The sequence below is a fragment of the Ambystoma mexicanum genome, chromosome 11 (assembly GCF_040938575.1).
Source record: "Ambystoma mexicanum isolate Mex_15411 chromosome 11, UKY_AmexF1_1, whole genome shotgun sequence".
Classification (NCBI taxonomy): domain Eukaryota; kingdom Metazoa; phylum Chordata; class Amphibia; order Caudata; family Ambystomatidae; genus Ambystoma; species Ambystoma mexicanum.
This window is the reverse complement of record NC_090934.1, coordinates 800056291-800081409: the sequence shown is the minus strand read 5'-3', so window position 1 is coordinate 800081409 and position 25119 is coordinate 800056291. Positions and strand designations below refer to the sequence as shown.

General features: G+C 48.1%; 1 protein-coding gene across 1 annotated transcript in view; it reads right to left on the bottom strand.

The window, feature by feature from the left end:
* The window catches only part of PDE3B (phosphodiesterase 3B), a 2257139-nt gene that overhangs the window by 1840136 nt on the left and 391884 nt on the right, over positions 1–25119 (bottom strand). The window lies entirely within an intron of this gene.

Here is a 25119-nt window from a genome sequence, read left to right as displayed (position 1 = left end):
CTAAGGAGCGGATCCGGATGCTTCAAAGAGAGCTTCCACAGTAGATTGTCATGAGGCCTCTACCGGAAGGGAAGACAGTAGCCATGGTCTATGATCTCCAGAACCCACACATCTGAAGTAATGGCCTGCCATTCTCCAAGATGTTGCGCAAGTCTGGCCTCATGACTGAGCGGACGCGGTTGCGGCAGTGCCTGAGGACAAAGAGGCAACTGCCCGAGCAGCTTTGGTACCACGAGTACCTTGCTTTCCACCCCGGGTACTCATACGGTGGCCCCTTTGACTGGCAGCTCCTCTCAATATACCAAAAGAAGAGTAGTACCAAAAGGAACCTCCCCTCCATTGCTGTCCCCTGGGACGAAAAGGCAGAGGTTGATGAACTGCAGCGTTCAACGACTTCGCTGCAGCTTTGGAGGTCTGCAACCTCTCAAGGCTCTCATCAGCCTTGCTGCCAAACAGATGGACACCATCAAAGGGCATGTTCAGAAGCCTGGATTGCACATCAGGAGCAAACCCTGACTTCCAAAACCACGCAAAGCTGCGTATCACGGTGCTCGCAGCCATGGACCGGCTGACAGTCTGCCGTGTCCAAACCCGACTAAACGGACTTGCACATGGCATCCTTGCCGTCTTGCACGAGGGATAGAAAACCATCCCGTTCCTCCCCTTCGGGAATATGCTCAGCCACCAAAGACACACAGTTCCACAGTGTGTGTGTAAATCTCGTCAAGGCACAAGTGGAGTTGGCCGCCTTCAAAGCCATACCCCCAACCGACCTTCGCCCAACCATCAAAGCGCTTATCGTCCCTATCAGGAGGGATGGTAGGGTAAGCAGCCTGCTTCGAGGAGGATGTAGCTGCCTGCACCACCAAACTCTCCAGACCACGGTGTGTCGATAAGTAGCAGGGGTCACCACTGGATGGGCGGTATTTCTTCGGAAGCGACTTATTAACTGCTGGTAGACTCTCCGGAGCAGTCCAAGCTGCTGCCACCCTCCTTTGCAAAGCCATGTGAAACGGCAACACCGGGTCAGTGGGCGGACCTTGATCCAGGGTGTCTGTCAAATCATCCTGAGCAAAATCAACAGGTGGAGCAGACCACCCCAAGTATTCCGTCACCATTGACATGAGACTCCGATAGGAGGAATCTGCATGCGCCCCAGGCTCAGGTCGGCCAAACTCCACCTCCGGAGAGGGGTCAAGGCCACAAGCGTTATGCAATGAATGACGGAGTTCCTCCATCTGACTATGCCCAGACAAAAGGTCATCAGGGACATCAGGAGGTACAGCCATCTCCTCATCATACAGTTCCTCAACCTCTGAAATATCCTGTAAAGGTTGGAAAAAGTCCAATCTCGGAGGAGTAACAGAATAGGGCTCAAAAACAGGCCTCAGAGACTTACTGAGAGCCTTCCTCGGAGGTTCCACAGTCCTCAGGGGCACCTCTGGGAAATCCTCCACAAATGGCGTCGAGGGCGCAGAGGGAATCAGCGTCGACGTCGACCGAAGCGCCGTCGACGTCGACCGAGGCGCCGTCGACATCGACAACTTCTTTGAGGGCGGAATCCCGAGAGAGCCCCTCGATGGACAGGGTATCGAAGGCGTGGACGCCTTCTTCAAAGGCTTCACAGGTTCCGAAGGTCTCGATGGAGTCTGGATCTGGCACCGCTATGGCGATCTCGATTGTCCGAGCGGGACCTTGCCGGCTCCCGATGATTGCGCCAACCTCCCAAGCCTGTTCCTTGCCGGCTTCTTTCGAAGGCGCGGACAGAACTGTGCCTTGCGACTGATAAATCGCTAACATCTGCTGGCGGAATTAATCCCATTCGGCCGGCGACAAAGACTTGATGGGACAAGTCAACCGTCTGGCTGAGTCCTCCTAAGACGAGGACGGGGAAGGCGACCGGTGATGGCGCTTCCTAGAATGCCTCGACGAGGCAGAGGAATGGCGGGAACCACTCCTAGATTGAGAGCCTCTGGATTTTCGCCAAAGTGGAGAGTCGCCCCTCGAGTCATCGGTCGAAAGCCCAGCGGACTTCGATTTATGGGGCTTAGACGCCCTACCTGCCTTCAATTTCTTCTTACGTTCCTGCAAGGCCTTAGACGTCAGGGGCTGCTCGCAGTCGGCAGTGGGTTGGCTTTCGCCGAGGCACCAGAGGCAGATTTTGTGCGGGTCCGTGATGGACATCTTGGAACCGCAGTCCCGACATTTTTTAAAGCCCGACTTCGGGTAGTAGAAGACGACAAAGACATTGCTTTCGAAGAGAAGAATAGAGTGCGCAGAAATTCCAAAGCAAACACGTTTGCGGAAAAAACGGAACTGAGACTATGGGCGCTGTGCATCCTATATATAACATCCGGTGACGTTGACCCTAGACGGAGGCCCTCGAGGGACAACGGATCGACGCAGGGCGCCCTCTGCCGAAAATTTTCCGATGCAGCACAGCTGTGGACATTACCCGTCATAAATGTGGAATACGTCGGAGGACACAATCCCCTCGAAATGAAAAAACACTGCTCCTAAGAGCTCAGGTGTGCTCCCAAAGCAGAGAGGTATGTCCTGCACATATCAATCTTAATGCTAGAAGCCGCTAGGCTAGAGATAAAAGACAAGACGTCATGCAAAGAAGCCTTCAGCAGGTTATTTTCTTTCTCTAGACTCCAATATCAGAGCCTGAGCCATTTCATTTTGTACTACGATCTTGAAGAGTCCTTTCTTGGTGCTTGAATAATACACATGTTGCCATTGGAGAAGCCAAGACGCCCCAACGATCTGACTTCAGGTACCATGCCGCTAAGCTTGGCTTAGTAGGTTTGGGAGAATGGGAAGACAGAGAGATGGTATCTTTTACGGTTTCATAAAATATGAAAACCAGTACCTGGAGAGCCACAAGGGAGCTTTGAAGAGTACTCTGCCGAACTGCTTCGTGAAACATGCATAGAGGCCAATGAATCGGAGGAATAGGGGGTAAAGCATATGCCATGGTGCACTCCCACAATCTTTCTGGAGCATCCCCCGAAGAGTTTATGCCCTTGTGCCCTATCCCTCACTTGAGACAAGGAACTAGTTACTTACCTGTAACTGTTGTTCTCCAGCATTGGTCTGGCATGGATTCACATGCTCATGAATATTCCCCGTCGTCAGGCCGGGAATCCTCGGTATAGAAAAAAAAAATCAGTATCAGTTTAGTTTCTGATCTGTCTTTCTTAGTAGTAACCAATCACTGGTCTCTGGGTCATACTGCCCCCAGCCAATGACTGCCCTCTCCCTAAGCCCCGCCTCTGGCAGCCATCCTCAGATTTGGTAGCACGTAAAGTGGCAGTATGACCAAGTGAAGAGCCGCAGAGGGGTAGGCGGGAGGGTTCGCATATGAATCCATGCCAGACCCATGCTGGAGAACAACAGTTACAGGTAAGTAACTTGTTCCTTCTCCAGCATGGATCTGGCATGGATTCACATGCTCATGAATAAGAGAATACATAGCCGTACACATATGCACAACCACGGGAGGTGGCAACAGGCTCAACATTAAGCAATACCACAACTCAACATTAAGCAACTCTTACCTCACCTTAGGCGAACAGGTTACGCAGCACTGCTTGGCCGACCCTAGACTCCTCCCTGGAGTCCCGATCGACGCAGTAGAATCTTGTGAAGGTGTGTGTCGACCTCCACGTAGCAGCCCTGCAGATGTCACGCAGGGGCACACCAGACAGGAACGCCGTGGTAGCAGCGATCGCTCTGGTCGAATGGGCTCTCGGACGGCCGGGCAGTGGTCGGTTTGCCAACCGGTGACAGTGCATGATGCAGCCGGAGAGCCATCTGGAAATGGAAGTCTTCGAGAGAGACTTCCCTTAATTCACAGTCCCAAAGTTCACAAACAGCTGTGATGTCTTCCGAAAACTCTTCATGCGGTCCACGTAGAACTTCAGCGCTCTAGCTACATCCAGCGAGTGCAAAGTCCTCTCGGCCGACGACGAAGGCACGAGAAGAAAACTGGCAACACCAAGGGCTCGTTGAGGTGGAAGTCCGACGGCACCTTGGGCATAAAGGAGGGGTGTGTCCTCAGCACCACCATCGTGTCATGAAAAGTCAAGTATGGAGGCTTGCAAGATAGGGCCTGGATCTCTCCCACTCGTCGTGCGGAGGTGATGGCCACGAGGAAAGCTGTCTTCCATGACAGGAACTTCAAAGGTGCCGAATGCATAGGCTCGAATGGGGCTTGGTCAGCACCACATTAAGCTCCCACGCCGGGGCAGGAGCCTTCACCGGCGGGAATGATCGGAATAGTCCCTTCATGAATTATTTCACCAGGCGATGAGACCACAAGGACGCCCGTCCCGTAGTCCTGGTATATCGGGAGATTGCAGCCAGATGTATTTTGATGGAGGCGTGAGCCAGTCCAGCTTTGGCCAGCGACAGTAGGTACGGCAGTACTTGAGGGGCCGTAATCCGCAGAGGGTTAATCTTCTGTGCACGGCACCAGACAGAGAACCTCTTCCATTTATGTCCGTAGCACTTGAGAGTTGAGGACGCCCTGGCCTTTGCAAGAACCTCTCTGCAGTCGACCGGGATGTCGTACCCTCCAAACTCTAGTGCTGCAGGAGCCAGGCTTACAAGTTCAGCGACTCCGGGTTGTGGTGAAGAATGGCACCTCCTTCTCTAGAGAAAAGGTCTGCGTCTGTCGGTAGCTTGACTGGTGGGGACGTTGACAAGTCCAGAAGGTCCGGGAACAAGATCTGTCTCGGCCACAACGGTGCGACGAGGATCATCCTGCACCGGGACCTCTTGAGCTGGTTGATAAGCCGGAGCAGCAACGGCAGCGGAGGGAACGCATAAAGAAATAGGCCGTTCCAGGGGAACGAGAAAGCATCGCCCATGCTCCTTGGCTGGGGGAACCTGCTGGCGAACCTCCGGCACTTGGAATTCGTCGCCGTCGCAAAGAGATCGATTTGGGGTTCGCCCCATCGTCGGAAGAGTCGATCCACTTGATCCTGGCGTAGTTCCCACTCGTGGCACGAGCGCAGCTCCCTGCTGAGTGAGTCGGTGATCGTGTTCTTTATTCCTGCCAGATGAAGAGGCACCAGAAACATCCCCTGGGCGCCGGCCCAATGCCACAGATCCTGGGCTTCCTTGGATAGGGCAGGGGACCTGGTTCCGCCCTGCTTCCGGATGTAGAACATCGTGGTGGTGTAGTCGGTGAAGATCCTCACCACCTTGGCCTTGAGGGACGGAAGAAAGGACCTGAGGGCCCAGAACACTGCGCAGAGCTCCAAGATGTTGATGTGGAGAGACTTCTCCTCCGGGAGCCAAAGGCCTCTCGCGTGAAGATCTCCGGAGTGCGCTCCCCAACCTTCCAGGGAGGTGTCTGTCATCACCGTCACCTGGTGAGCTGGGGTCTGAAAGTCTGTGCCCGCCGACAGATGGGAGCAAGTACCCCACCACCGGGTCGCCTGGCGGAACGTCCCATTGAGAGGGATCCTGTCCTCGAAGCTGCCCGTCGACTGGACCCAGAGGGCGTCGAGGAACTCTTGTAAGGGGCGCATCCGAAGCTTGCAAAGGCGCACCAGATAAATGCAGGAGGACATCATCCCGAGGAGGGATTTGATAGATCTTACCCTGGCCATGTCCGTGGCCAGCAGACGCTGCACCTTGCCCAGAATGGTCCTGGTCCTTTCCTCCGACGGCGAGGCCAGCCGCGCCACTGTGTCGAGCTTGGCTCCCAGAAACAGGGCGACTTGCGACGGGACCAGGTGGGATTTTGGAAAGTTGATGGAGAATCCCAGGACCGTGAGCAGCTGGATGGTCTTCGCAGTGTGCTCCACGGCGAGCTCCCTTGTCCTTGCCGGATGAGCCAGTCGTCCAGGTAGGGGTAGACGTGGATTCCCTGTAGGCGCAGCCGCACCGCCACCAGTGCGAGGCACTTGGTGAACACCCTGGGTGCCGACTTCAATCTGAACGGGAGGGCTTTGAACTGGTAGTGCCGCCCTTGGACCACGAACCTGAGGAACTTTCGTTGACTTTTTAGAATGGGGATGTGGAAGTACGCATCCTCCAAGTCCAACGATGACAGGAAATCGCCCTCCTCCAGCTGTCCCAGCACGGAACTTCTGTGCCTTGATGTACTTGTTCAGTCGTCATAGGTCCAGGATGGGGTGCCATCCTCCTGTCTTCTTTTTTACGAGGAAGTACCTTGAGTAAACTCCGGAGCCCCGAATCCTCTTTGGGACGAGCTTGATGGCACCCTTCTTGAGCATCGCCCTTACTTTCAACAGTAGTTGAGGGACGTGATTTTCCTTCCTGGCCACGGGTGGAACGCAAGGGCATTTCTTCTGAAACTCGAGGGCGTGCCCTTGGGCCAGGGCGTCCAGCACCCAACGGTCGGTGGAGATGGACTCCCACACGCTGACAAACCTCGCCAGCCGGCCTCCCACCGGGGTGCTTCGGCAGGGGCCAGACCCCACGGTCGGTTCAATCTTGTTTGGAGGCCGCCTTGCCTCCTTGACCTCCCTGTCGACGACGACGGGCACCACCTGACTTGCCGCGTCCCCTGTAGGCTTCCTGGGACGAAGATCTTGCCGCTTGGCGGTACGTGGAGGAGCCACTGCCAGATCCCTTGGAGGCACCTTGTCTGCCTCCGGAGCTCCGAAAGGACGGCCGTCGTTGTTGGAGCACTCCCAGTGCCCGGGCAGTCTCTGTGTCTGTCTTGATGGCCTGAAGGGACTCATCAACAGCCTTCCCAAACAGGTTGTTCCCGTCGAAGGGCATGTCCAAAACCTTGGTTTGTAGGTCCTGGCGGAAATCCGTGGCCTTGAGCCATCCTCGTCGTCTCAAGCAAACGCCGTTGCCCAACTGACAGAAACCGGTGTCAGCGATGTCCGTTGCCACCGTGATGGCGTGGTCCGAAGCAATCTCACCCTCCTGTAGGATTTCAAGGGCCTCAGCCCTTTTGGCGTCCGGAAGGAAGTCCAACAGAGGGGCGATTTTGAACCACAACTCCCTGTTGTAGCGGGCTACGATAGCCAGGGCGTTGGCCGCCTTGATAGTCGTTGCTGCGGATGAGATGATCCGCCGTCCCATCGTGTCCAACTTCCTGCCCTTGCCGTCCGGCGGGAGAAGTTGATGTCGAGGCTGATGCCCCCCCAGCTTTCTTCTTTGCCGCTGCCGAGACGACCGAATCCGGGGTAGGTTGTGCCCGAAGGCACAAGGGGGCAGCGTCAGGGACCCGGTACTTCTTCTCGTACCGGTCCCTCTTTGCCGGCGCCGTTGCAGGGTTCTTGAGGAGGGCGAGCCCCTCATCCCAGATGTCATCAAGAAGCGGTACGGCGAGGACCGTCTTCCTTTTAGTTTTGCGCCGTTGGTAAAGGAACCCTTCCTTCTTCTTCTCTTCTGGGCAGAGCTGGAAGAGCTCGGATGCCCTGGAAATCATGGCATGAAAGGATCCAATTTCGTCGGGCGGGGACGCCCAAGCAGAGGGCGACAGGGGACACGGCCCGTCGTCGCCTCCATCGTCATCTGTACCCGTCGTAGCCGTGTCCGTGCCTGTATCATCCCCGTGGGTAGTAGACCGGGGGGAAGGCAGAGCAGGCCGCAGAGGTGGGAGAGGTGGCGTAGGATGCGTCGTCCTCCTCTTATGCGGTGGACTTTCCGAAGGTCCTGGCTCCGGCTCTCCCGTCGGGTCCGGCTCAGGTACCTCCGTCGGGGAGAGGGGCAACCTTGTCCTTATCTCCGAACATAAGGACTGAATCACTGACAAAATGGCCGCCGAAGTGTCCTGCGGCGCCGGAAACGACGGGCGTGAGGGCTCTTGAGGAGCCTTGTCAGCGGCCCCGTAACTCTCGTCGTCGCCCTCGTCGGGATCCCTCCCGATGGGCTGGGCCTCTTCCACGACTTCGATGAGCTCTTCTTCAGAGGTCGTGTCTGTATCCACGATGGCCACCAGCCCCTCCCCCACCTTTTCCAACGAGGACTTCGTGGGGGTCTTCTCAATGGGCCTGAAAGATGACTCTCTGCGGTGGCAGGGAGACTCTGGGTCCTGAGGGCGCCACCACTGGTGTAGCCTCCAGAGGCTGAGCCAGGGCCGCGGCGACATCCTCAATCGAGGAATTAGCAGGGTGAATTAAGGCCATCGTCACCTTCTGGAAGCCTGGGGCCTTCACCTTGGGGGGAGGGTCCGAGCCTCGCTCCCCCTCTGCCGGAATCTTCGAGATCAACCGGGGCCTCTCCAGAAGCTTCGCCGGGTTCTCGGACTTCCTCTTACCCGAGCCAGAGCGTTGGCTTGTGGTTGATGGTGCCTGGGAGGATGCGCCCTGCCTGCAGCGTAGGAGCCCGACCGTATGGCGCTCCCGGGTCCCACGGACTCGCGGTGCTTAGCCTTTTGTTGGGCCCCCGTCGCCGGGGAACCCTCACAGGACTTAGAAGACCGCTCGGACTTCTTTTTCTTCTTCTCGCCTGACGGGCTCTTCCCTTCCAGCCAGTTGGCGAGACGGAGGTGCCGATCCTTCATGGTCCGCTCCGACATGTTCCCACAGAACGCACAGTCCTTCTCCGTGTGCGTCTTGTCCTCATGGAGACAGTAGAGTCATAACGAATGCTCGTCCTCCTTGAAAACATTCTGAAGCTGGCATCCAGGGCAGGTCCTGAACAGCTTCCCGGGCGTCGAGCTTCCTTTCTCCTGGGCCATGTCCGGGGTAGGCCTCGGAACTTCTGGAATCCTCCAAAAGCGTAACTCGATGAAATCTTCACCCTTGAGGGGCGTAGAAAACTCTGAAACGGATCCCCGTTGATCAGATGTAGAAACGGAGGAGCTTGAGGCTCTATTTAACCGAAAAATTAGAAAAATCTCCTGAAAAAGCGCGAAAACTCAGCAAAAGCTCAAGAGCTACAGCACGAGGACTCCCAACACTTGAACGTCCGGTAAAAATCTGAGTATGGCTGCCAGAGGCGGGGCTTAGGGAGAGGGCAGTCATTGGCTGGGGCAGTATGACCCAGAGACCAGTGATGGGTTACTAAGAAAGACAGATCAGAAACGAAACTGATACTGATTTTTTTTTCTATACCGAGGATTCCCGGCCTGACGACAGGGAATATTCATGAGCATGTGAATCCATGCCAGACCCCATGCTGGAGAACATAGAAACATTTCCTGTTTGACTCTCTGGCAATTAGGTCCACTTGTGGAGTCCCTCAGATTAAGAAGAGGAACTGGGTAACTCCTGAATGCAGCACCCATTCGCCATTGCCCTTGCTTAGATTGCTTTGGTGATCTGCCTCTGTATTAGATACTCAAGGTATATGGACCGCAAGGATCCAGATGCTGTGCTGTATAGCCCACTGCGGAATTTGAACTACTAGTGACGTAAGATGTCCCGACTCAGTGATGCCTTGTTTGTTGATTTAAAAATCGACAAAGCGTTGTCTGTTTTTATCAATATGTTTTTTCCCTGAGTACTTGCGAGGAAGAACATCAGAGCTAAAAAGACTTCCTTCAATTCCAGAAAATGTACATACCGATTGAGATCCTCCATGAACCAGAGGTCTGGCACATGGAGGGATCCAAGGTCACTCCCCAACCTGTGAGGAAAGAGTCTGTTGTAATGCTGACCTGAGATGTAAGATCTGCAAATGGCATACTCGTAGGTACGTTCTGAGGGGTTGACCTCCAAATCAGGTATTGCCTCATTGCCTGAGGAATAACAATTTGTTTTTTCTGTGGATCAGAAGACTGGGTCTAGGAATCTCCTAGGGCCATCTGAGATCTGCACGTCTTCAGCCTGTCTAGAGGCACAGCCTATAAGCAGTAGGCCATGAGACCAAGTAGCCTCTAAAACTACTATGCACTCATAGTGTTGGAGTTCCCGAACAATAACCATGGGCTCTGAATGTCTGTGATGCGATCTGCCATTGGGAAAATCCTGGTCAGTATCCCAGTGGAAGACTATAAACGTCAGCTATTGTGTGAGCATCAAGGAGGACCTCCTATAGTTGACCAACACACCCAGATAATACACAGGTACAATAGTTATTTGAGCTGTGCTTCAATCAACTGTGGAGACCTTGCCCACACCATCCAGTCGTACAAGTAAGGGCATACATGGACTTCCTGAAGGAGAAGGAAGACTGCAAACATCATTTTGGTAAACACCCTGGTTGCAGAATTCAGGCCAAACGGAAGCACTCAATACTGGAAGTGGAGTCCCCCAACACAGAAACAGTAGTAAGTGAAAATAGCTTACATTTCCCCAAAAATGAACAAGACCGATTTAGAAAGACCACTCTGAAAACGGTCAGAGCAGTCTTTCGAAATCTCAACGGTCACACCCCTGCCTCACACGAGTGCACACAGGGGCTCGCAGGCAGGGAAGACAGGTTTCGGGTAAGTGTTTGTTGTGGTGAGGGGCTGGGGAGAAGGAATGGGGCTGTGTGTGTATTTGTATGCGAGGGGCAGAAGTTGAAAATGGGTTTGGGGGTGAAACTGCCCACTAATCTCTATTCTAACATTCCATCTGTCTTGATCCTCCTGGATCTTTCCTCTGCTTTCGACATGGTTAATCATGCCATCCTGATCAATTGTCTCCATGAGAACCTGGGCATTACGGATTAGGCCCTGGCTTGGTTGACCTCCTTCCTCCTGGACCGACACTCCCATATCCAATTTGGGTCCTCCCTCTCCACCACCTCTCTCTCTCCACCTGTGGTGTTCTCCATGGCTCTAACCTCTTACCTTGGCTCTTCAATGTCTATGTAGGCCCTTTCACCCACATTATCTCTACCTTCTCCTCTAACATTCAGTGTTACGCAGATGACACTCCGCTCTCCTTCAGGCTACCCTCAACCTTCTCTTCCCTCGCTCATTCCTGTCTATCCGCAATTCAGGAGTGGTGCACCTCCAACGATCTCTGCCTTAATGCTAGTAAGACTGAGATCCTGCTCATTGAGACCCCTGCTCCTGTTTTCCCTCTCACTATGGCTGCCCTCCTTGGGCTTTGTTCCTTTACCTTCCTGTGAGGCTAAACACCTTGGTGCCATCTTTGAATCCACTCTCTCCTTCTCTCGTCACATCACAGGCCTTGCCAAGAAGGCCCACTACCAACTGCACCTCCTCACAGATATTCTTTCTTTCCTCATGTTCCCCCAGAAGCTCACTGTCTCCAGAACCCTGGTTCTCTCTAGGCTGGACTACTGCAACAGCCTCTTTCTCAATCTGCCTTCGTCTACTCTCCGCCCTCTGCAACTAATCCAGAACAGGACTGCTAGACGTGTCCTTGGCCTCAAGCCCAGAGACTGTATCTCTCCAACCCAGATATCTCTCCACTGGCTCCCAGTGGCTGCAAGGATCAAGTTCAAGACCATCGGCATTGTCCACAAGGCTTTATGGTGCCGGGGACCTCACTACATCCACCTCTCTCTTCCTAAACGCCTGCCTTCTCAAGCCCTTCGCTCAGCCACCTCCATCTCTGAGGGTCAGATGCTTCTCCAGGCAGAGAGTGGGGGTAAATCCCTTTTCTCTGCAGGTGCCTCCCTCTGGAATGACCTCCCTGCCCCTCTCAAACTTGAGTCGGACAACCTCAAGTTCCGGAAGCAGCTCAAGACCTTCCTCTGCGCTTCCGCTTTCTCTCCCTTTGTCCCCTACTGACCAACCTGTATGCTGTGCGGACTAGCTGCCTGGATACCCTAAGAGTCGCACAAGTACCACCCCCCCCTTGACCAGTAACCCCCTGCACTGCCTCCAGGCCTACCACGCATTTAAGGGCTGTATCTGGAACCCTGCAGTCCCCTGCCTCCTTGCACTTACCCAGAGCTGTGTTGCCCTGGCCGCACTTACTCAGAGCATTGCTGGCCTGTTTGCACTTCCCCCTTCACTCCCCCTGACACTTTCCCTCTCCCTTGCACTTAGTGTCTCGCACTTGCATGATCTGAAAGAAACAAGGCCTAGTAAGATTGTTTGTTTTGTTCTCCATCTGTCTTCACTCCCTTGTCTTGCTCACCTAGTAACGCTTGTGTACAGGCATGTTATAAATTACTTATCGTATCATAAACCCCTGAGTTCAAACAACAGGAGGGGGTAGGAATTGATGTATTTCAAATATTAAAGGCTGCACAAAATCAGGAGGGGGACTAAATAAATAAAAGCAGCCTTTTTTCTGCAGCCTTTAATATTCGAGATCACATAGAACCACAGAAACGCATAAAAGTGCAGCAAGGGGGCTAAAGTGGGATGTGGAAATATGCATCCGTCAGATCCAGTGCACAGATCTAGTCTCCCTGTTCAAGAGCAGACCGAATCTGGGCTGGCGTGATCATCTTGAATTTCTCTAGGGGGAGATGCAGGTTGAAATCTACCAAATCCAAAATGGTGCGCAGGCCTGCCTGTTTTGACTTTGCACTGTAAAATCGCCTCGAACAAAACCCTTGGCCTCTTTCTAGGAATGACAATTCCTCTATCGCTTTCATCTCGATAAATTTGGTGATTTACCCATTCAAGGAAGTGCATCCAACCTGCATTAGGATTAGGACGAGTATGAAAGGCAGGGAGAAGAAGCAATCTGAAACCTGCAAGCCCCTGAACCATAAATCACCCATAGGCCGGAGGCGATGGTCTGCCAGGACTTGATCTGAAGAGAAATTTCTCCACCCCACAGGAGTTCTGTGGGATCGATCTGCCCCATTATTTACTGTACCTATCAGAAGTGGTGGAGGAGGTACCAGGTGTTGGGGGTCAGAGGGAGAAAAACCCTTGAGCTGAAGTCTCCAGGGGCATTTTTTCTGTGAAGCCTTATTAATCTGTCCTGTTGTCTAACTTTTCTGTCTTGGAAACCCTGATATCCCACAAAGGAACATGATTGGGAGTCCACTCTTGAAGGAGTAATTGGTTTAGATGTTTTTCAGATGTTGATAGTTTATTAAGCACAGACAGGGATTTAGAGAGTGTGTTCAATATTTTTTGATGTAAGTTCATCACCAATGATATTATGGAGCAATCTAACCCATCGAAGGAAAGATAAAGGACTTTGTCCTGGACTTCTTTTGTAAATTTAGCACTGTGAACCCACTCTTACCTACAGGTGTCCACACCTATGAGAACTCCTCTCTGTGAGGCGTCCACATGATGAGCCACACCCTCTAGGAGGTCCTGGGAAATGATTCTCGCGTCAGACAGCCCTCCTTTAAATTGTTCAAGATATTCTGGTGGGATTCATTTCTCGAACTCTGACAGATCTCTAAAGAGCCTTGGCTTTCCAGTTTTAGCATTGGACTGACGTAACTGCAGTGGCGAATTGGCTTAACGGTCTTACCTACAGCTTTAAGAATACGGTCTTCCTTACTCAAAATATGTTTAAGCTGATGCGGAACCAGAAGACTGTCTGGAATACAATGTGGCTGCCGTCACTACCAAGGAGGATGGCTGGGGCAGAAGAAGGGAATAACTGAAGGTGGCTTTGTCCAGATCTTTCTCGCTTCAGCAAGGTTGTCTTTGTGTAGCCAAACCGCTGATCCTGCTACTGCCCTTATTGTCTGCCTCCAACAGCTTCTGTTGGAGGGATTCTGGAATGGGAATATCCATAAAGCCCAACAAATGCATGAGTCTGTCATGAAATACTCTTGCTGAAGAAGGAATGTCCTCTTCCTGTACAGCATCATTCCCCTGATCTGTGGAATACGCAGACGGGCCCTTAGGGTCTGGTACTGATGTGGGGGTAGGTAGAGGTGGTGCCAAAGGAGTCTCCATTACATTAAGTGGCTGAGGAGGTTCTGGCATATTTTCTGCTGGGTCTTGAGGTTTTGTTATCAGGTCCCAAAGAAAGTCCCTAAAATATTCTTTCATAGGCTCAGACTGAATGAGAGACTGGAACTTAGCAAAGAAAGTGTCCTCTCATGACTGAATGCTCCTACCTTGAGGATGAGAGACACGTCCCTGAGGTACCAGGGGCCTAGACCAGGACTCAATAGAATATAGCTGCCAGGTTGCCCTAGACCGCAACAGATCCACATAAAATAGTGGGCAAGATGTAGGGGCTAAAGACAACATTGGTGGCAGTGACATCCGAGTTGGTGCTGAACATTCGAGTCTTGGCATGAAAGGATCTCTCCCTACAGAGGTAGGGGTCAACCAGGGTCATCTATGAGAGGTCCAGGCCATGGATGAGGACTACTCTGGTAGGTTTTAGGGCATTGTGACAGGAACGGCCGCTGATGGATGCAACTGTGTCACAACAGGCTCGTTTTGCAAAGTAGGCCTGACTGCAACAGCTTCAGAAAACTAATGCTCTCGAGGTTAAGTCTGAGGTATTATCCCTTGATAAGGGATCGCCAGTTGGCTCTTTAATAGGATTAGCCTCGGGAAAAGTCCTGGTAATGTTAGCCCTGCAAGGGGAACGTTGGTGCCATTGGTCGAAGATTTAGCCTTCGCTGAGGGATCCCAAGAGCGAGCTCTGGTGTTGTTAGCTTCCAGTGAGGGATCTCCGGCCCTGCCAGTATTGATGTTGGCCCCTACATGGGAATCCTTAGGTCAAGACCAGATATCCAGGTTAGTACCTAAACAGGGATTCTCTGGGTGTGTTCCCGTAAAGCCAGAGCCTGACCGGCCGCTCCACTGACTGGAAATACTCAGGTTGAGATCCCCAGCCAAGGATGATGGGGAAAGAAAATCACTTACCGGTTGTTGTTGCTCTGTGATGAAATCCTGAAGGTGCCTTGGAACTGGATGGTAGAAAACTTCCTCCCAGCAGTGAATCCGACGACGTAGAGCATGGACCAAAAGTGATCACAATAAAAACAAGCATTCCCACCCGTGCTTTGGACCCAAACACTCTAGGCAGAATGAATGTGCATCAGCTGCCAAATAGTGACTCCTGCAAGGCAGACATGCTACAACGCCTTTATACCATGGCAAAGGAGGAAGAAAAAACAACCATGACGTCCAGGAAAAGGGGAGAAATGGTTGAATGATGGACAAAGAAAAAATGACTGGAAAAAGCCCCACATGCTTGCACGCATAAGATCACAACCGTGCAGAGAAAAGGACCTAAGGGCGAGGGCTTTGGGGGTGAGGTATGTTGCTGAGCAGAGAGCTGTGTAAAAATAAAAGGACATTTTTTATGGTGCTAGAAAAACACTCTTGTCGCGTCCCGAAGGAAGGAATGTCCCATAAGTATGGAAGAAAGGGAACGAGATGTAGGCGTACAGTTCTGTGGAATAGACAGAGGAAGCGGTGGGTTGCTGTTCGGAAGATGGAGCAATGATCTGGGGTAGGACGCTGTTTAAGGAGAGGGCTGCTCGTGTGTACTTCACGATACTCCGATTGGCTTTCTCCCAGGCAACGAGAGAACTTGAGGAAATGATGGTCTTGCTACAGCAGTGTCAGGAGAACCACTGTGCTAATATAAGAATGGCAGAGAAAGGACCTACTGTACCATCAAAGATCCGATGCCCCGGACAGCCATCTGTTCCACCTTCCCCAAGAAAGGGGCAGGCTCTTAAAAGAAGGACCATTGAAAACAAATCCCTATTCAAATTGACAGTTTCCTTAATCAAACCGGATGACTACTTGTTAGAAGACTGTGTGGCACCATGGAATAACAAAAATAGATATTGTTAGACTATCACCAAGAAATAACGTCTAAAATGTACTGTTCTTAATTTCTGTGAAACAACGTAATATGCAGCACCTTCAGATGTACTCTACTTTGCGAGCACAGATCATGTCATTGATGCATGTCAGAAAACTGTTGTGAAAACCCATTCTAACAGCTGTTTCTTTAGAAAAATAAATTAATTTTTCATATTAATTCAGTTTGGTACATTTGAAAATTGAACTTATGAATGCATGCGTTCTTTATGAGCTCGAGTTTTGTCAAGATTGTTTATGAAAAGCCAAAAGGTAACTCGGTACCGTCAATAATCCGCACAAAGAACACACATTCTCCATAGGGTTTCAACGTCACCTTGTAAAATAATAAAGGTTTAAACATGGGATATAATTTAGAATCTTTGCATATATAATTTCCAAGTAAGCTTTACCGCGTCTGTTTATTCCACATTCGTTATTGATCAAACAGAATGATTTTGTGCTCCCAGACTCATCTGTTTTACACGCTTAAGTATCCGTTAAGTAAATAAGATTTCCATGGAAACTAAGCACAAAATGAGTCACACAATGATACCTGGACCATAGCAACTTGTTTGGAAAAAAAAACATGGGGAAATAGACCCATATGTGGCCTGAGGGAGGAAAAAGATCCAACAACACTGGTACTATGTACCGAAAACAATCTGTCTAGCTGGCATACCAGAAGTCCTGCGAACATTCACATATAATGATTTTGCATGAAGTGTGCACCACAGCTGAATAAAGGTTCGAGCCTTGTAAACAAAACAAAAAAACTGCCTTTTGGTTCTGGCGTTTCACTTGCGTACGTCTTTCTTTGGATCCTATAGTTTTGGGTGACAACGTGAGAAGGTCTGTGGCTAAGCCTAATTGGATAAGGTGGAGGTCAAACTATGTGGGCGTGCAGCATGTGTCGGTGGCAGTGCTTCAAGTGGGATAAAAAATGCACAACGCAAGGGTAATTACAGAGCAAGGAGAGTGGCATAATTATAAATAGCACTTAAGTGTCGCTGCTTCATGCACTTCCAATTTGGCCAGGCAAGTGGATTGGGGCTGAGATAACGCAATTCGCCTGGAATCACAAAATGTTGGTGATATGGCAAAGCTGGCGATTGCAAGCTACAAACCCCTAGCGGGGAGAGTAACTCCCACAAGAGCGCAGGAAAAAGACAGATGCACAACACCGTAATGTGCTTCCCTCTAGAAGAATGTAGAGACGCGCAATGCTAGGCAGGGGAAGGTAAGTGTCATTGGGGGAAGGGTGTGACGCAGGATGGTAGGGGGTGCTGTGTGTGGGAGGGGGCGTGGAGGGAGACAAGGGGTGGCATTCTTCCAAAAGCACAGAGGGGGAGATGGAGGGAGTGGCTCTGGGGGCGGGGGAGGGCCGCATCCTTTGGCTGGCAGCCCCCTTTAACGTTGGTCTTTTGAGAGAGCGCTTCGTTCATACATCTGAAACAAGGGTGGAAACCAGCGTGGTGGTTGCAAATTTAAACCTTGCCCTACAACAATTTCTGACAAACATGCAAAATGTTCACTAGCCTTCTGGCCCAAATAGATTTATTGTGCATGTGGTAGACCTGTACATATATAACCTTTTAAAGGCAAGAGGCAGTGTTCCTGAATGGTATTTTTTTTATTGCTTGGAACAGCAGGGAAGTTCCCCCACCAAACAACGTAGCGTTTCACTGGAGTTTCCTGTGAAATAACCACTGCTCACAAGTGATACTGTCAGGAACAAGCTAAGAGACAAGTCACCAGGTGCTGTGCTCCTGCTCTATACTAATGGTGTTAGTATTATAAATGGAATAACATTGTAATGAAGGTTCTATTTAATGCATACACGTTTGGTGCAATGCACCATTTGCAGAATTATTTCTCTGTGATAATTTTACCAGCTAACAATTACGCAATGGGGTAAAGTGAGCACCCACAAACACATGGTTTGGTCAAGTATGGGGGCCAGGATGTGATCCCAAGTTTCCTTGTTCACCAATTACAATTTGGCACGAGATAAAATGTCCCACCATCGTTTTACGCCAATGTACACTGCCTTAAAAGTCCAAAAAGCTTTACAAACACTTCGATTAAAACACAAACCCTAAAAATATGGCAAATGCAACAGACAATATGATAAACATTTATAGAAACACGATAGGCAAACTAAGTAAGATTCAATATCATATAAGGAATGAGTATAACAGTATGTAGATCAGCAAAAGGAAAAATCGGGAAATTAGCAAACTAAAAGCACATTTAAAAAAAAATGTGGATACTTTAGTTACAATAAAAAAAATAATATCACTATGAAATCACAATATATTTACAGAGGCCATTTACAAAGTTACATATATACTAAAAAATAATAACATCTCATAAACAAACCCCATTGAAACCCACGGTTCACATCTTATAATATACACAGTCAGATTCAATACAATGCCAAAAATGTGCCCCAAATCTTCACAAATCAATTTTTTCCTTGTTTACAATATAAACGTTCTTCCATATCAGCCAAAACATGCATTTCATTCAGCCAAACTTCTTTCTCTAATCTAAAAGTAGATTCCCAATTTCTAAGGATGATTTTCTTACCCGCTGCAGCACCTCTAAATAACCATTTCTTTTGGCACTGAGTGAGATCATCCAGGATTGAATCATTCCCCAAAATTAATGTCTCAAAGTTAAAACCAATTGAGTCATTCAGGACCTTTTAAAAAATCTCACCAATATCGCTCCAAAATCCTCGTACATTTCTACAATCCCACATCATATGTTCCAACGTACCATTTTCATGAACACACGCCCAACATACCGGATCATCCTTCATACCTTTCTTCCATAGTTTCTCCGGGGTCCAATAAACCCTGTTTAGGATCTTAATTTGTCTTGTTCTTTCAGTCAAACCCAAGGAACAAAGTTTGATATTTTCACACATCCTTGTCCAAGTCTCCACTCTGATGTCAGAGCCTATTCTTCGACTCCATTCATTCCTCAGCAAAGCATTGCTATTGTGTTCAGGCACAATCTTCTTGTATACCCGGCTAGCTAAACCACCTTCATCTATCACAGATTGTCTCTTAAGAAAATCCAGATTCAATCTAGCCTGGATATCGATCACACCTACAGCAATCCTTCATTTCCTGTAATCTGAAAATCTGAAACATCTAAAAGCACATTTGTATTCTTCCCCACAGTACAGTGTCCAATGGAAGAATGGGAAAACACTGATTAAACATTAATCAAACTTAACGAAATAAACCATATTTCCAAGTACCAATATAGGCAATAAGCTACTCTGTTAGAAACAGTGAGGCCGAGAAAAGAGCCTGCTCGCACTTTACATGGCAGCTGACTTTTTCACACTGGTATTTTCAACAGATAGAAAATGCCTTTCAATGATTTAAAGCTGCAAATTATTACATGCCTCACTCTTCCCGGTTACATGTCTTTATAATGACACATTTAATGTGTAATGCACAGGTACCGAAAATGTTACAACGAAAAAACATAAAACTTTTTTTTGGGGGGGTGCCCCAAACCCCTGTTTTCCACCTCTAAAAACACACCCCAACTGTTTCCTCTACACAATCTAACCCTATACCCCACCCCCACATACATTGTTATATTTTTCCTCATAAAAGTTTCGTTATATGTACATGTCTATATAAATGTTTCGTTATAAAGCCTGTATACCAATCTTGGTTCCCATTATCAACTTGGTAGATAAGAATATACTGATTTGAAAGGAGGAGGGGAAAGATGCACAACTACTTTTTTCTACCACTATTGATTTACTTTTCCATTCACTGATACTTTGGACTAAATGATGCTTCATCAACTGGTGTAGGAGGAATAGGGGTATTCATTTTAACCATTGATCTGCACGTTATACTTACTTAAAGTTTCTTTTTATTGAAGTATCTGCAGCAGATGATCTTAATTTCCAAACAAAAACTTGTTAGGTTACATAATGGTTATGTATGCACCAATAGGGTAATTACTTACAAGCAGTTCTACTTTAAACATTTGGATGAGCATCACATATTGTACCACACAGAGAGGGCTCTATCCGTCTCGTTCGTATAGTTCGTCATTTTGTCAAGGGCTAATTCATAACTCTGGGCTAGGAGATGGTAACTAATCCTTGCTGTTGCGTTGACCAAGTGGACTCATTAAGTTACCTGACGTTTAAGGAACTGTATAAAGGGGGAACAAACATTTCTCAGACGAAAAGTAGCAGGGGATAACCCTCTATACAATTCTTCACAACCATTGGCCGTATAGGTCCACCCAGTGTACTGCTAAGCGTTGTACTATGCCTTTTTATGCATATAAAAACCTTATTTCTTTCTATGGGTCCCATTTACGCACCAGTTGAGGGCAGAAAGAAGTCACTGCAAAGGGCTGGTGACAGAAACCAGCATACATACTTTGATTCTAATCTGCATGGATGAAACTGCAGAACATGAAGGAGCAGTTCAGACATTTTTCTCTGAGCTGTGTGCTCTGTGCCCATCAAAACACAGCAGCAGATGAACAAAAAGCTTTCTCATCTCATTGTGTGCTCGGTGTTTGGAGCAGAGGGGCATTTTGCATGCATATTTATTTTTCTAGCATTTTAGGATCATTGCAGTAATAAGATGGAAAACTTACTTACAGTTGTGAGGTATCCTTTTAATAAACACATGTTGCCTCTTCAGTGAATGCTGGCTTGCACTGCACAAAAGTATTTTGCAGAGTTTGTGTAGTATGCATTTATCATAAAGTTGCATTTATGTGGTGGGTTCAACACATTAAGGTATAGGAAAGTCAGAGGGCTTCGGAAAGCCCATAATTTGTTTGAAGCCAGACATTTTGCTACACAACTGCTTTGGTTATGTATAGATTTATTTTTTAGGTTCAGTACTGTTCTGGTTGTGCGTTAGATACTATTTACACTTTTGCTGAGGGAAAGTAGGTTTACTCTTTAATCTTGTTAAAACAGTTTGTAAAATACTACCCAACCTTACTTAAAACCTTATCTGGAGCACGGATTAGTATTTAATTTCCAGTTTAACCGTCCATTAAACCTGAACTTGGAGTCAAGGTGATAAATGGTGCTATAAATTGTCAGCGGCAGCAGGGCCCTTGCTCAAGGGTGAGTGATTGTCATTACACAAATAACGGGTCACAGCCGATTTCAAATCTTCAAGACTACACTTAAAACATTCAAATTCTGACTCCCGTCAGTGTAAGCGCTGTTACAAAACAACAATTAAATAGTTGAATTTGTAAATGAAAGAGCAACTCTGTGCCTGTAGTGGTAATCCAGATAGGTATTTAGATTTACATGTAGGGCTTCATGCAGGAGTCCTCAAATTTGTAAGCTCTGTGAATGTTATTAGCTCAGTTGATATGTTTACAAATTTCTGAACAACATTTGACCATAAGATTAGATGTAGATTTTAGCATTCAATACTTGCCTCTCTGCGTTATCATATCACCACACTGGCATACCATTAAGCACTACGATCTTGTACTGCTAGATTACACCCCAGCAGGACTGCAACGGCTCCTAGATGGATTGGAAAGCTATTTGAGAAGGAATCATTTGACTATCAACTCTAAGAAATCCTATGTAATGACAGCCTTTACCAGGCTCAAAAATAAATTCTATGTCTAGAGACCGAATAAAACTCCCATTACAAGGGTAAATTCAAAGCTTTTTGGGATTCAGCATATCAACAAAAGCCCAACTCAAAAAGCAAAAAGAAGCAATGGAGGGAAAAATGCCAGCGTGCATTGTGCTAATGAAAGTGTAAAAATATAAATTGTGTGCTTATTCTTGGACCTCGTTAATAGAGTTCCATAACTTAAAGATCACTGCAATGATTTTGCATGGCCGTGAACTGATAGCCTTTAAGAATAGGACATTCTTGCACTGCTTAGAAGCAAACATTTGGAAGTGAGTTCTCCGTCTTCCCACTTCAGTTCCAATCAGTGTGGTTAGACTAGAAATGAGCCGAAACTCTTGGTTGGCGCAATACATAAAAAGGAGTTAGTCCTATTTAACCAAAATTAGCCCAGTCTGAAAAGCCTTCATTGGGCTTCTATCTGTTTGAGTGTTTAACAAAAAGGCCGGATTCAAGTCCATTTATTACTCAATTCCACAAGAGATGCTTAGTCTTTCAACGTATCATTAGGCATGATAAATTGGATTCTGAATATGTCAAGAAAAAGAAAATAAAGAGATGGGACAAGAGGATGGATTTTTTTCCATCTTCCTGCACACAGGCTTGGGCCCTACTTAGCAAAATTTCCGTCCCAGAAACCTAGGGACTGGTACTTAAAATGTAATCTCAATTGCCTTCCCACATTACAGGTTATTGGCCTGAAAATTGGTTTGACCACCAAACTGTGAGCTGTCTTTTGTGTGGGCAAGCCCTGTTGGAATCTCTTTTTCATTTGGTATTGGAATGTTTGGTGTTAATGAGGGAAAGGATAACACAATTGGGGCTGTTTATTCACTCAATTTCTGAGGGTCTAATGAACAGTCTATAGGGTATGCTCATGTTAACCTCTAATCAAGCTTTGGTTTTAGCCCGGACCAAATTACTGCTAAAGACTTTTTCCAGAGCTTAATGGGGGAACGAAACAGGGAGAATACGACCGGTGCATAATTTGGGAAACTTACATTTAGATTTCATGTAGAGGGTGGTCTTCCAATGACCTATCTGTGTTAACATGATTACCTTAGAGTATTCAGGAATGTTAAGAGTGGTTTTACTTTGTGTGGCTGTATTCCTCTTATGAGTTATAGCAATGTTTATGTTACGTATTTGTCAAATTAGTGTGAAAGGTTTCAATGTAAACTGAATAACACTAACATTTTTAAATAAAAAATAAATAAAATTAAGCACCACTAGTTCCAGGTCATGTTTGCTATACTGTGCCAGGTTTGTTTGTGTCCTGACAATTAAAATATATATAGGAGAGTTCAAATGTACAGACCTTTGCAGAGGAAAAATGAAAGGCGTATTGAGTGACTTATTGCACACAAATCCTTTGTTGTTTTGATGTTTAATTCCTTCTTATTGTGGTTTACTAAATGTCTACTATGTGGGGATTTTCTGATTCCAGAAGTAGTGTTAGCCTACAACGCTATCAATGCTATATTAGTTCCTTCTTTGAAGAGCTTGCATTGCAGAGGCCATTAACTGTTCCTGTTCTATGTGGGTGGTGCCCCCACTGCTGTTATGCTATTCCTATTCTATGTGAGGAGAGCTTGGATTACTTATCCCCTGCTGTGTAAATTATTTGCGAGGGGATTTTGGACCGCTAAGCCTATGCTGTTCCCATTCTATGCAAGTGTAGCTTGCATTTCTGAGGACCTTCATTCACCTGTTCAGTGTGGGGGTGCTTGCACTGCTGCAGCCCATGCAGTTTCTTTTCTAGGAGAGTGGAACCTCTACTGCTGTGACAGACTTCACTGTGCTAAACTTGTATTATTGAGATCTATGACTTTCCTTTTACATGTAAGGAAAGCATGATCTACCGAGGTCCATGGCATAATTTTTCTACATTAAGAGGGGAGTGTGCACTCATGTTGCACCTGTCTATACACCCAACCCAATCCTTACCTGTTCTCTGTGTGGTGTGACGAATCTGGACAGTCCGTCCCTTCACCCCAGAGGGGAGCTATCCCGTTTGAGGCTATGGAGGTGAGCCCACTCGGCAAGACCCTTCCTAGTGGTCTGGGCAGGTGAGACCTCACTAGGAGAAACTCTTCCTAGATGGGAATAGAACGGACTGTTACTGCTGTTCTGAAATCACCAAACCGTGATATTTCTTCAAACTATTTGGTTTCAGGTAAAGATGGATCTCACCTGAACTCCACAGTCAAAGAGAACGACACCCCCCCTTTTTTTCTGATGGCGTAAATAAAACTACAAGGAACTTTGAATCAAGGGGGAAGAATCTTATGCAGAATCGAGCCGCTGACGGAGAGACAACCTCGAGGGGCAGTACCAGGCTAGACAGAGGTGCCAGCGGTAGTGAGGGGAGCGATCAAAACGCTCACCGGATGCCGGAAGGCTGGTGTCCTGACTGACTGAGAAGCCAAGGTCACAAGAGTGACAGAGACAGTAAAGCAACCATCACGTCTGGTGGTGTGACCACACGGAAGACGTGGTGGGCCTTGGGTTAACAAACGCCGAGACCAGACTGCAGTAGAGAACTTGGAAGCCAGAGTTCCCCACAAGAACTATATTAGCTGCCGTGCAGCGGAAGGGAAGCAAACGCTCCCAAAGAGGCAATGCCGGCGAAAGAGGTGAAAAGACATTGGAGGCCGGGAAAGCCACAAAGATTACGAGAGCCTGATAAACCGTAGTGGGCAGACGCCCTACCTAAGTCTATTTGAAGCAAGACTATTAAAAGGGTCAGAGGGCTTCGAAGAGCCCAGAAAAACCACAACACTAACAGTCGAGTTTGGGAAATGCACAAGAGTTACGTGAACCAATAAAAATGACACCGGCACACGCCCCACAGAGAGTGAGATAAAGTGTGCTCGTCAGAGGGTCAGAGGACTTTGGAAGTCCACCAGGCAAGAAATATAATCAATCGAACGGGAGAGCGAACATGGACGGTTGCAGTGCTTAAGTATAAAACAAGAACACTGTCCAGAACCAAATCAAAATTGGAATTGTATTAGGAAAACCCTTGTTTTTTTGCAAAATTGATGAACTTTTAGAACCTATAGCCTCTGTCCAGGCAGAAGCCAAGAACAGAGGCGATTGCTCCGGCTTCCCAATTTTTTGTTTTGTTTTCATAAGTGAAAGGGTCTGTTAGAATAGGATTTCGATTTAGGAATATTTATTTGGACTTTTATGAGCACCCTTATGTTTAATTGGTTAGCCAGGGAACTTCCATCATAGCAGCAATGCTAGATAAGCGATCTCTTTTTATTTGAATAAAACAACCAACATGTCATACTGTGGTCAGAGTTGTCCTTTTGGTTTGCTCTGTATGGTGTCAGTAGTGGCCAGGTGATAGAAGCAGGGGACCCCTGTTGTTTATAAAGCTGACACAGAAGGTCAAAGCCCTACTCTGGCCACTCCCAATCCATCAGGTTTGATGCATATATTATCAATAATATTTCCATCCCATCAAATGAAAGACACCCAATACCAATAGTCTTTACCCTCCACCAGGAACCTACATCAGAATAGCAACCAAGTCTAGTCTTGCCTGGCGACATGCATTACAGCTTGCAGCGGGTGTAGTAGATCAAGACTATGGGGGGGGGTTGAAGGTGATCATCCATAATCGTGGGAAACCAACAGACATGGTTAAGGAGGGGGAGGCCATGCCACAAGGGATGCTTGAAAAAGCCCTCACCCTAGTACCCCAAGAGGTAGACACCTTAACCGAAATGGAAAGAAGATCACTGGGATTTGGAGAAGCTGACCTCAATAGAGAAGAAACAGGTACAGGTGAGGCCAAGGACATCACCTCATTGCCCAATGGAACAATCCATT